Raw genomic sequence first — 11,210 nt, 5'->3', positions numbered from 1 at the left:
AAAGGAGGTAAAGTAACAGCCAATCAGCTTCTAACTGTTATGTCACATGCTGTATTTGAAAAATGACAGCTAGGAGCTGTTTGGTTGGTAGTTTATCTCCGTCCACTTTATCTCCATCAAAGGCTTAGTAAATAGACCCCGAAGTATTATGTGACTTTTAGGAAAGCTAATTAGTGCATATTAACCTAATTTTGGTAAGTCCCCATGGACTTGAGGGACAGTAGATCAACCCTGTGCAACCCAACTCAGCTCTTAAGAAAATAAGCAGGACCAGGGGCACAATGATAATCAGTTTGAACCTTTTTTTTAATCAAACTCATCATGGCATTGTGCTTCAAGGGGCTTAGGGGGCGACTCAGACCCGGACGCTAAGCTGCGCTCTCTTGCAGCCGTCTCATGGGGTGGATATGCAAATACCGCGATCGCACAGCCAGGCTAAAGGATGCCCTCTATGTCTTAGAGAGCGACGGCAGAGTGATTGCTCACCGGTGTAATGTGCCCAGTCACTACCCTCCAAACATCACATGATTACTTATATCTTCCGGGGGGAGGGGGGGAACAAATAAAATGCTATGTAAGTCGCAAAGTTTGCATTAAAAAATGATTATGCTAATAAAACAATACAGTTTTTTTAATTAATGTACTTAATGTAAAATATTTTAGTGCATTCATTTATGAATAATTGTTTTCACACTGTATTTGTAAGTGACTATTTGTGAAATGTATATAATACCTATGTTTATACAGCAAATACTGCCACATTCTAAATGCTATATTTCACTTTATTCTGTTATCAGAGTGAGTCTGTTGTTCGAGCCATCCTAACCGTCCATTGTACAGTAACTTAGGTCTCCTCCCTCATAATACCTTGCTGCTGATTTTTTCCCCTCCAGCAGCTATGCTAGCAACACTAATGCAGGAATTGTTTTTCCTGGATACAAGAGTAAAAGCATTCAGCTAGGCAGTTACAGGTAAGCTTCCTATATCTATTATTAAATAGTGCACACAATCTCCAAATATTTCTTTTTTAGGGAAATGTAACAAAAATATCCTTTCTTGAAATATAAGAACACTGAATTATAAATAACCAAAGACTTATTAAAAGTAGATACCTATGTGTAGTTTATGCTGCAGGGTTTTGTAGGCAGCGCAGTAAGTATTGTTTATGAGTGCCCTGCATTCAGGTGCGCTGAGAGGGAGGTGGAGCAGGTACTAATTACCTGGGCCTGGGCTTGTTGAAGGGGCCTGGGTCTGTCCCTTATTCCCGTAACACTTCTTACATGTCCTAGGCAGCAGCCTCTATCCTCAGCCCTGCACACTCTGCTGTACGCTGAGCTGCGGAGGTTTCAGGGAGCCTGCTGCCACTGAGCAGCAGCATAGTCTCTCTGTCTGCATGATGTGTAGGGGGGAACGACCGCACTTTGGGCCTGATTCATTGCGGGTCGCAACTGCAATTGCAATAGAGATTGCGCACGCAGTCTCACTGCGATAGTGTGCTAATCCACTGCGATTGCTATGTTGTCGCAGCACAACATAAGGACGCCCATTTTAACATTGAGTACCATCACAGCCTCACGCACACTTGCACAAGCTCTCACCTTACTCAGAAATTGCTAACCTCGTCCTACACTATGAGGACTCAAACTGCGTATGGCATCGCAGTGGATAATTTATGCACGCCCATGCAATGGCGTTCAAATGCACTGTCACGCCTGCATTTCGCCGACCACCCCCCGTCATCTCCCACAAACTACACTTCCTGTCAATCACTCTGCGATGGGTCTACGTAGTCACTGGCTGGGTTGCACACGTGCACTGCGATGCATACATGTGCGCAGAATGCAACAATCGCCCAGTTGAGTGCGTAATCGAAGTTGCGATCCATAATGAATCAGGCTCTTTGTTTGCTTATCTTTTGTTTCTTTAGAGGTTTGTCGGGGCGGTCTAGGGAATTTAAATGAGGAGTTAAGGTATACAACATTATAATTATTATTATTATTATTATTTTAAGTGACTTGAGGATACATTTACTATCCTGCATTTTTCAACACTGCTGTGATTTCTTTCGTTCTTATTTTGTATTTAATATCATTGTCCTTTTAAGTCCAGCAGCCATACAGTAACTGTTGTGACTCACAAGTTTTTAAAGCGGTGCATAGTAATAGTACCCTTGGTATCACTGGCTTGATATTGAAGCAAATCACAATCATTAATAAGCTGCTTTTAGAAAATAAAGTGCAAATAATACCTTTAGAAAGCACAGTGCAATTAATATACATTCTATATAATTAATTGCTAGACAAAACACCAACTGTATTTCAAGTGACATGTCCTACCCTGAATTACTGAGACTCTTTTGTATCTTTCCTGTCTCAGTAAACTTAGAAATTCAGTGTGATACATTTTGCAACATTTACAGTTATTGTTTATTTGTTATTTATTTGTAATGATTTATTCAGTCCTATATTTTATACATTTTAATATTTTTTTTATATGTGATATCTGTTTTCAAATATGTAAGAGAAAATCTGAATTGATTTCTCTAGATTTGTTTTCTAATAGTTCACCTACATTTTACTCCAATAAAAATATATTGTTAAAATTGCTTGTGTAGCATAGAGCATTGGAAATAATTGGTTACCAAATTTAGCGATTAATATTATGCGCCCTATTGCTTAACATAGCATGACTGAAAAATCACATACACTACATTGGCAAAAATAAGTGGACTTAGCTTTTATTTATCTATTTAGTGTGTCTGGTAATTTCAGCCACATCCATGGGTTGGCTACGGGATGCTGGTGCTCAGGATCCCGGCGGTCAGAATCCTGATGCTGGTATCCCGACAGGGTTAGGATACCGACTCCTGTCGGTAAGTATCCTAACCCTATCCCTACTCCTAAACCTAACCCTCCCTCCCAGCAGCCATAACCTAACACTCCCCTTCACAGCCAAATCTAACCTTCCCCCCGCAGCCTAACCCTAATCCTCTGCCCCGCAGCATAACCCAAACCCTCTTCCTAGTGCCTAACCTCCCCCTAACCCCAATACTTACAGACAGGATGCCGGCGGTCAGGATGCTGGCGCCAGAATTCTGACTGGTGTCAGGATTCCGGCACCAGCATTTTGAGCTCCGACAGCTGGGATATAAACTACATCCCACATCTACTGCTAACAGGTACATAAACTCAAGCATACAGTAATATCATCTCCATAGTCACAGATTGTAAAAATTGTTTGCCTCAATTGCAACACTCACTGTGGCCTTCCAAACTGCATTTGAAAGCAAGGTTAGCACATGAACTGTTTCTCAAGAGCTTTATGAACGGGTTTCCATGGTAAATGCACCTGCACATACTGTAAGATTCAAATAACCATGTGTTATCCCAAATGTCAGCTGGAGTAAAGCACAACACTGGACATTGGAAAAGTGAAAATGCATTTTCTAGAGTGATAAAACTGGCTTCACCAAATGGCATTCTAACAGACAAATCAGGACTTGGTATATGCCAAGAGAATGCTTCCTGACAAAATGCAAAAATCTAACTGTAAGATTTGGTGGGGGAAGAATAATGGACTGAGGTTTTTCACAGACCGACCAGGGTCCTTTACTTCCACTGCATTATGTGGCCTCAGAAGACTTAAGTTCTTTGGTGCCATGGAGGGTATGTACGAGCTCCCTGGTGGCTTGCTGGACAAAATAGTGACAAACCTAATCTGGACACTACTCCTTTTGCTGGACACGTACCCACAGGGGCATCTATTAGCTGTTTTCCCTTCCTTGATCTGCACTGCCACTACCTCTACCCCTCAGCTAGATTCCAATATCTTCTACCGCTGTCAGAACTCTTCTATCTTCTGGTAGTTCTTGACAGCACATCTCCTTTCAGCTGCTTCTGTTTTTTTTCTTTGAGAGCTCTTCACTGCTCACCTTCCACCGTTGAACTGCAACACGATGGCTAATATAATCTGTTGTGAGGAATGAGTCATATGATGCAGTGAGCCATGAGCACCAAATTGAAAAGGCCAGAGGAGAGCTTTGATTGGCTTGCCATCCTGGACTCTTATTGGGTAAAAGTGAAAATGTAAAGATTTACCATTTCCAGTGCCAGAGACCAAATGGATTGTGACAAGCTTCCTGGACTGGGATCCAGTGACAATTTCCACAGTTGTCCCAGGGACAGAGGCTTCTTCCAGAGAGAACCTGATGTCAATCTCGTTCAGTTAAATGACTTCATCCAGCGCCCCAGCTTTAATGTAACCTGTTGGGTTGGGTTGCTCAATGGCTATCCACATCTCCACACAATATTAGTGCCCAACTGCATTAAGGGCATGAAATGGAGTTGCACACAAAGCTAATGTTCATGGAGTTGACAGTTTCTTTTCTGCTACTTTGCAAAAAACTCTAAAAGTTAGTACTGCCCAATTATTATACTGTGTATGAATAGTGTAGCAGTTGCGATTGAGACGCATGATGTATGAAAAGTATTGGAAATATATTGGACGTTTCTGGGCGGTTACTGTAAGGTGGCTATTCAGATACAGGGAGATGTATTGTCTTATGGGCGTATTATGGGTGTGTCGCATAAGAACCCAGATGCCTAATTGCTCACATTGGAGGCCATACTCTGATGGATAATCTGCACCTAGCATGGGGCAGATGCAAGTTTTGATGGTTACGCCTAAAGATGTGCTAAAATGGATTGTTGCATCTAAAGATGCACAAAGTGGGCATCCCAGTCCTTGCACATTCAGATGCACACTTGTACACCAGAAGAAGCAGTGATAATGGCATTAGCATAACGTTGCAAACACTATTGTGGCAAAAGATGCTAAAGCAGTTGCAGCAGCATGCTACTCAGCCCCTAATGCTCTTGTGTCTGAATGGACACAATTCCCTGCAGTATCATTTAAAACTCTAGTGGACAGATCTCCTAGAAAAGTGCAGTCTTTTATATCATCAAAGGGGGCGACCTACTCATCAATCTGCATGTTTTAGATAATTCAAGTAGGTCCTAGCTGGAAGCTATACTAATCTAATGAACAAAATGACATGTAAAATCAGTCACAGCGGTGATGCACTTGTTCTTATATTTGAAAACTGTGGCTGATCAGGAACATATATGGGTGTTTATTATGCAAAGGAAATTATTTGATTTTATGAGCTGATTTCTTATCAGTCCAACATGTAAATGAATATTAAGTAGTCCAATTTTAACTAGTGTTACATTATTTGTTTTTTGGATTATACAGAAACCATTCCATGGTAGTGTTCAGTATGTTCTACTCACTCTACATTTAGGTTACAAAATCATTTGATTACATTATGACAAATATATCATGCAGTATTATTTGGCACAGTAGTCTATTGCTTTACAGTACATCCTGCAACAGATTATGGGCCTGATTCACTACCGATCACAACAATTGCACAGAGCCGGCCTTGGCCAAATTAGTGCCTAAGGCAGGATTTTGGATGGTGCACCCACCCCCTGGATCCTAAACAAAGGGGTGAGGCCTCACGGAACAGGCATGGTCTCACTTGCTCTAGCTCTTCCTCTATTGTGCTACGCTCTCAGCATCCTTCTCCCAGCACACCTCACCCACCACAGCACCCATCACAGTACCCCGCACCCAGCACAGCACCCCTCACCCAGCACAGCACAGATCACAGCACCTGTCTTCAAGCACATCACCCCTTACCCAGCACAGCACCCACATTAACCACTAGCCACCACTCAAGTGCCCCTTCCCTGCACACCACCGCCAGCTGTTCTGATGCTGCCCGCTCATTGTTTGCTGCTGCCGGGCTTAATCTGAGCTGTCAGTTGAGCTCCGATCATGAACGCTGCACAGCCACAGTAGCAGCTGCCAGAGTCTGTGCCCAGCCGACAACAGGTGCCCCGGCTGTGCCTGCCACAAATCTCTGCCAGCCCCCTAGGTGGGCTTGGTTGCTCAAAGGCATTCAAAATGCGTTAGGCATTTGCTTAGTTTGCCTATGCCTAGGGCCGGCTCTGCCGTTGCAGCACAAGATAAGGACGCCCACTTTACCTTATACACATCCGTAATGTTTAGCAAGACTGCGAAACCATCGGTACAATCGAGTACCATCGCAGCCTCACACACACTTGCACAAGCTCTGACCTTACTCAGGAATTGCTAACTTCATCGCACGCTATGAGTGCTCAGGCTGCGTACGGCATTGCAGTGGATGATTTATGCACGCCCCTGCAACGGCGTTCAAATGAACTGACACGCCTACATTTCGCCAACCACCCCCCCATCACCACCCACAAGTAGCACGTTCTGTCAATAACTCTGTGATGGGTCTGCGTAGTCACTGCGATTGCAGTCCCAATCACAGTGGCCAGTTCACGTTCGTGCACTGCAATGCATATGCGCAGTACACAACAATTGGCCGATTACGTGCATAATCGCAGGTGCGATCGGCAGAGAATCAGATCCACAATGCAACTTAGAGAAAGACACTATTTCATGTTATATGTCATAGGATTTGATAGTTTATTGAGAGCGCCACCATCTAATGATGAGAAAGTGTGTATTGGTTAAAGATATATTCTAAATTGGTACAGTTGCTTATTTTATATTGTTTTGTTTCTGAAAATGAAAATAATGATCCAGTGCAAACTCACACCATACTACACTATACTGTAAGACATAGAATGGCTCAGAATATAAGTAAATTATAATAATTAACAAATTGCCAATGTTCAATTTACATTTAACAACAGAGAGATGCAATTTAAGAGTATATGTTCCCAATTTACTGGTATGCTCTATTGTATGTATTATGCCACCAAATCAATAAAATCAAAACATTTATCAGTTGGAATGAGGCATAATGCAAAGTGCTCGCTCAGTGCTAAACAGAAACTGCTTATATAATCTGTTAAACCTAATTAATTTATTCTTTAGGGATTTTACCAGTTCCACAATCCAATGATATTTCTCTTGGGACTAGTTGTACTGTTTCCTTGTGTTTGAAAAGAATAAAAGAAAACAGTTATAGTCAACAACTAAGAAACTAAAAATAATGTTTAATAACTAAAAAGTAGGACAATGAGAGATGCAGAGATAAACAATATTATTTAAATACCAATACATCCTATTCTCATTTATCCCTAATTAGGTTTGATAAACATTCACAATTCAGCATTTGCTAAACTACATTATCCATAGTGCTTCAGCAATGGTGACCTACATCTCTATTTTTAAGTAATTAAGAGCTGAATTAAAAAGTTTTCACCTTCCCTTTTATAAAGTTTCAGAGTGGAGTCATCCATTTTCTGGACTGAACTACAGCACTTCAATAATGAGCATATAGCCTATCAATTCACAAGGAATCAAGACCTTTTAAATATGTCAGACAGTGCCCCAGGGGGGGATGCTGTCAATATCCCGAGAGCGGGTATTCCGGCGCTCAGACTGCAGGTGCCGGAATCCTGACACTTGTCAGAATCCCAGACCGGCATCCCAACCACCAGAATCCCGGAAGTAAGTACCGGGGTTGGGGGGAGGGTTAGCATTAGGGGTTAGTGTTAGGCACTAGTGGAGGGCTAGGGTTAGGCACTAGGTGGGATGGGTTAGGTTTAGGGTGCAGGGAGGGGGAGGGGGAGTTAGGTTTAGGGACTGGGGGGGAGGTTAGAGTCAGGCACCGGGGAGGGAGGGATAGGGTTAGGGTAGGGAGAGAGGAAGAGTTACAATACTGACCGACAAGTGTTGGTATTCTAACCCTGTGGGGATGCCAACGTCGGGATTCTGACTGCCGGGATCCTGAGCACCGGCATCCCGTACCCAACCCCTCAGGGATATCTCTGGTTCCTAGAGATTTGATGAGGCTGCATATTAGATTGGATCTAGTAGTTGTGCAATATGCCACAGACTATCTGAATAAAAAGAAACAATCCCTCTTGATTATGGCAGTAATGCTGTTTATCACCTGGCAATAGAGGGTATTTGGAAGCTAATTATGACTTGCATACTGGCCACAACTTTGCTATGATGGTCATGCGTGAATGCTTGATACATGTAATGGAGATGGCACACAAGCATGTTGTGTTTTCTCCAGTTGCTGTGGCTCCTTGCTACACCACTGATTGATCCCCACTAAACCTGATCAGTATACAGTAGCTAGGGTGACTCAACACTCACTAAAGGGAGAGACTTTTCCACCTCCTCAGCTAGTTACCTTTTATGACCCAAGTTAACTGTTCATGCATTGTCACATCTTCTAGCATAGTGTTCCCCAAATCCATTCCTCACACTCCTCCAACAGTTCATGTTTTGAGGATTTCTGTCTGTGGAATAAGGTAGGATAAAATAAGGTAGATAATTACTGATCCATCTAAGTAGACTAAGTCCTCTGTGCATGACTAAAGAAAACTTGAAAATATGAACTGTTGGGGGCATGATTTTGGATATTGTTCTTATCTATAAAGAGAATATGCAGACGTGATTAAACAGAGGTGAGCATGTCAGCATGTCATGACAACAAATCTACAAACACACGCACACAAACATGGTAATTGAAATTAAAGGGGATTGAAGGGAATGTTATAAATAGAAGCAGTGGAGTACTATACAGACTAAGATATATATTTTTTTTCTCTGCATAATAAAAAAACAACAAAAACAAGAATAACAAAACATAATCACAGGTTTAGGATAAATATGCATAAAATTAATTATTTTGTAAAAAATAAAAAAATAATAATTGAATTTATGGAGTTTGTCAAAATACCCCAGAGTAAAGGATGTACCTCTTTGTTTGTCCCAGTGCTAAAGCACTAGCTATGCCTATGGATTACCACTTAACCTCTTCAGACTCATACCACGGGTACAATGTGTCTTCAATATCACTTAGACTGACAAACAATTGTTTAACACTACTTTATTTATCAGGTATGTTATATAAATCACTACAACATAATACTATATTAAAACATTATGGGGACTATTTATCATCGGGGCAAATTGTGGCGGTGGATACTTAATTATCTCCAGTCAATTTTGACCACTTCACAGCTCACGCTGCAGTAAGCTGGCTGGCTAAAAATGGTGAAAGGACAGCGGCACAAACACATGGCAGTTTAAAAGAATATAGTATATTTTTGAAACATAGTGGAAAAGCAATGGCAGACAGGATGGCAGTTTAATAAACTATACAACCCTAAAGAATGTTTTCATTAATCAAGAACTAACAGCCTAAAAGTAAAAGTGTGGTAGAAAATATAATATAATACCAACTCACTTCTCCAAACGATTCAAGCCAGAGTAACAGCCCAGAAGAAAAGATAATAAATTAATAAGTGAATTAATTAGTAACAAACTTCTCTTTCCAGCAAACCACAGGCCAAGCCAATACAGGTGATTTGAGGTGGAGAGAATTAATCAATTAGGGGGAATATAGAAAAGAGTCTCATTACCAGAGGGTGCCTATTAGTATTTCCATAAATTTGGATTGCCTGAGATAATCTGCTGACTTCTCTATTTTCCATAATAGTTTAAATAGTTTAAATTATATTCCATAATGTTGTCATCAATATTTACATTCATGGTACGGGAGAGTAGTGGTGATAATTGTGTAGAGACTTGTAGCGTTGTCTTCATGTGATCAGAATTTTGCTTTGTATTAATATAATTTTTATTCGTGGTCAATACCACTAGTAAAGTACAGTAATATACTGTTCCTGTCAAACACACACAAGCTTGGCAAAGCCCTTAATGGAAAGTGGGATGATGAAATTGTCCTTGGACCATCCCACCCACCCTTGTGTTGTATGTTAAAAAGGCATGTCCCGACAGCGGAAGCCTGGCAGGGGTGAAGATTCCGACAGCTAAAAAGGTAAGTATAACTAACCCTATTCTCCCCCCTAACCCTAGTCCTCCTTTAGGGGTGCCTAATCCTAACCTCTCCCCCTAGTGCCTAACCCTAACCCCCCTAAGTGCCTAAGCCTAACCCCCCTTCCCCGCAGCCTAAACCTAAGTCTCCCGAGGGGGTGCCTAACCTCCCCCTGTTGTGCCTAACCCTAACCCCCCTTCCCCTAGCCTAACCCTAACCTTTCTGGGGGCTGCCTAAACCTAAGTCCCCCCCGGGAGCCCCTAACCTAATCCTCCCCCCACAGCTGTCCGCGCCCGGCTTACCTTCAAATAGTATGCCGGGCGTCGGACTCCCGGCGTAGGTCTAATGAAAGGCATCAGGATTTCAATGCCTGTCATTAGTACCTCGCCGGGATTTCACAGTCGGGAAGTCGGCGGTCGGCATTGCGACCGGCAGCTCCCTGACTGCATCCCGTTAAAAAGGACATGCACAGTTTAACAAACCAAGGATTTCAGCGAAAGGCACTGCCACTTTTGTAGGTGAAGTGCTTTGTTTGTTTGGGCCAGACAAAAGAAAACATCTTGGTGGTTTGGTTAAACCAACAAGCTACCAATGAATTTAAGGCTAACAGTGTTGTTAATCATTGTCACATCATCACCCTCATCAATGTTGTTAATATCTTCATCACACAATATTAGCCCATCCCTACTGGCCTCAACCTTTAGAGAAGTCTCTGTTTGCTGTAATTGGCAGCACAGGTCTTCCTCATAAAATTTGTATTTCATTTTGACAACATCAGTTTTTCAAATTTTTTTTTAAATAGCCTCCTATGCCGATTGCTCACAAGATTCCCGGCTGTGCTAAACACTATTTCGAGTGCACACTGGAGGGTGGGCAGCTTAAGTAAACCATAGCTAGATTCTACATGGGGTTTCAAATTGCCCTTTTTCCTCCCAGTGTGCTGTATGAGATGCTAATTTTTACATTATCATTAAATAATCCTTTTCCATTCTATTAATGTTTACTGTATCATATTGAGTTATGGTAGATGTGTCAATATATGTGGGCAAGTCTTGTAAGCCTGATCAGATGTCATAATTTTTCACTCTGGTGTGCTGAGTTGACTAATAATCATCACCAGTGGGTCTCTTGAAAAAAGTAAGTTTTTTCCTGACAGCAGACATTTTTTTTAAGATCTGTGTCAGTTGAAAAGAAAGACATTACATAGTACTGAAACCTACGATCAAGCATGGTTTCCAAAATGTACTGAACCAATTGCAATATGTTGCAAACCAACAAACTTAGTGAATTTGCTTAGTTTCATCTCCTACTTCAGCTTCTCTAGCTGCTTTCCACTAGTTTAATCAAG

General features: G+C 41.7%; 1 protein-coding gene across 1 annotated transcript in view; it reads left to right on the top strand.

Annotated features, from left to right (window-relative positions):
* Positions 1-951: 951 nt before the first annotated feature.
* Positions 952-11,210, top strand: part of LOC148505457 (uncharacterized) — a 218,204-nt gene continuing 207,945 nt past the window's right edge. The window contains exon 1 of the mRNA XM_088448269.1: positions 952-971. The gene's annotated coding sequence lies outside the window, so the exon portion shown is untranslated. The remainder of the gene's footprint in view (positions 972-11,210) is intronic.

Source organism: Taudactylus pleione, unplaced genomic scaffold (assembly GCF_031769625.1).
Source record: "Taudactylus pleione unplaced genomic scaffold, aTauple2 ptg000454l, whole genome shotgun sequence".
Lineage (NCBI taxonomy): Eukaryota > Metazoa > Chordata > Amphibia > Anura > Myobatrachidae > Taudactylus > Taudactylus pleione.
The sequence above is the reverse complement of the archived record's forward strand: the minus strand, read 5'-3'. Positions and strand labels throughout refer to the sequence as shown.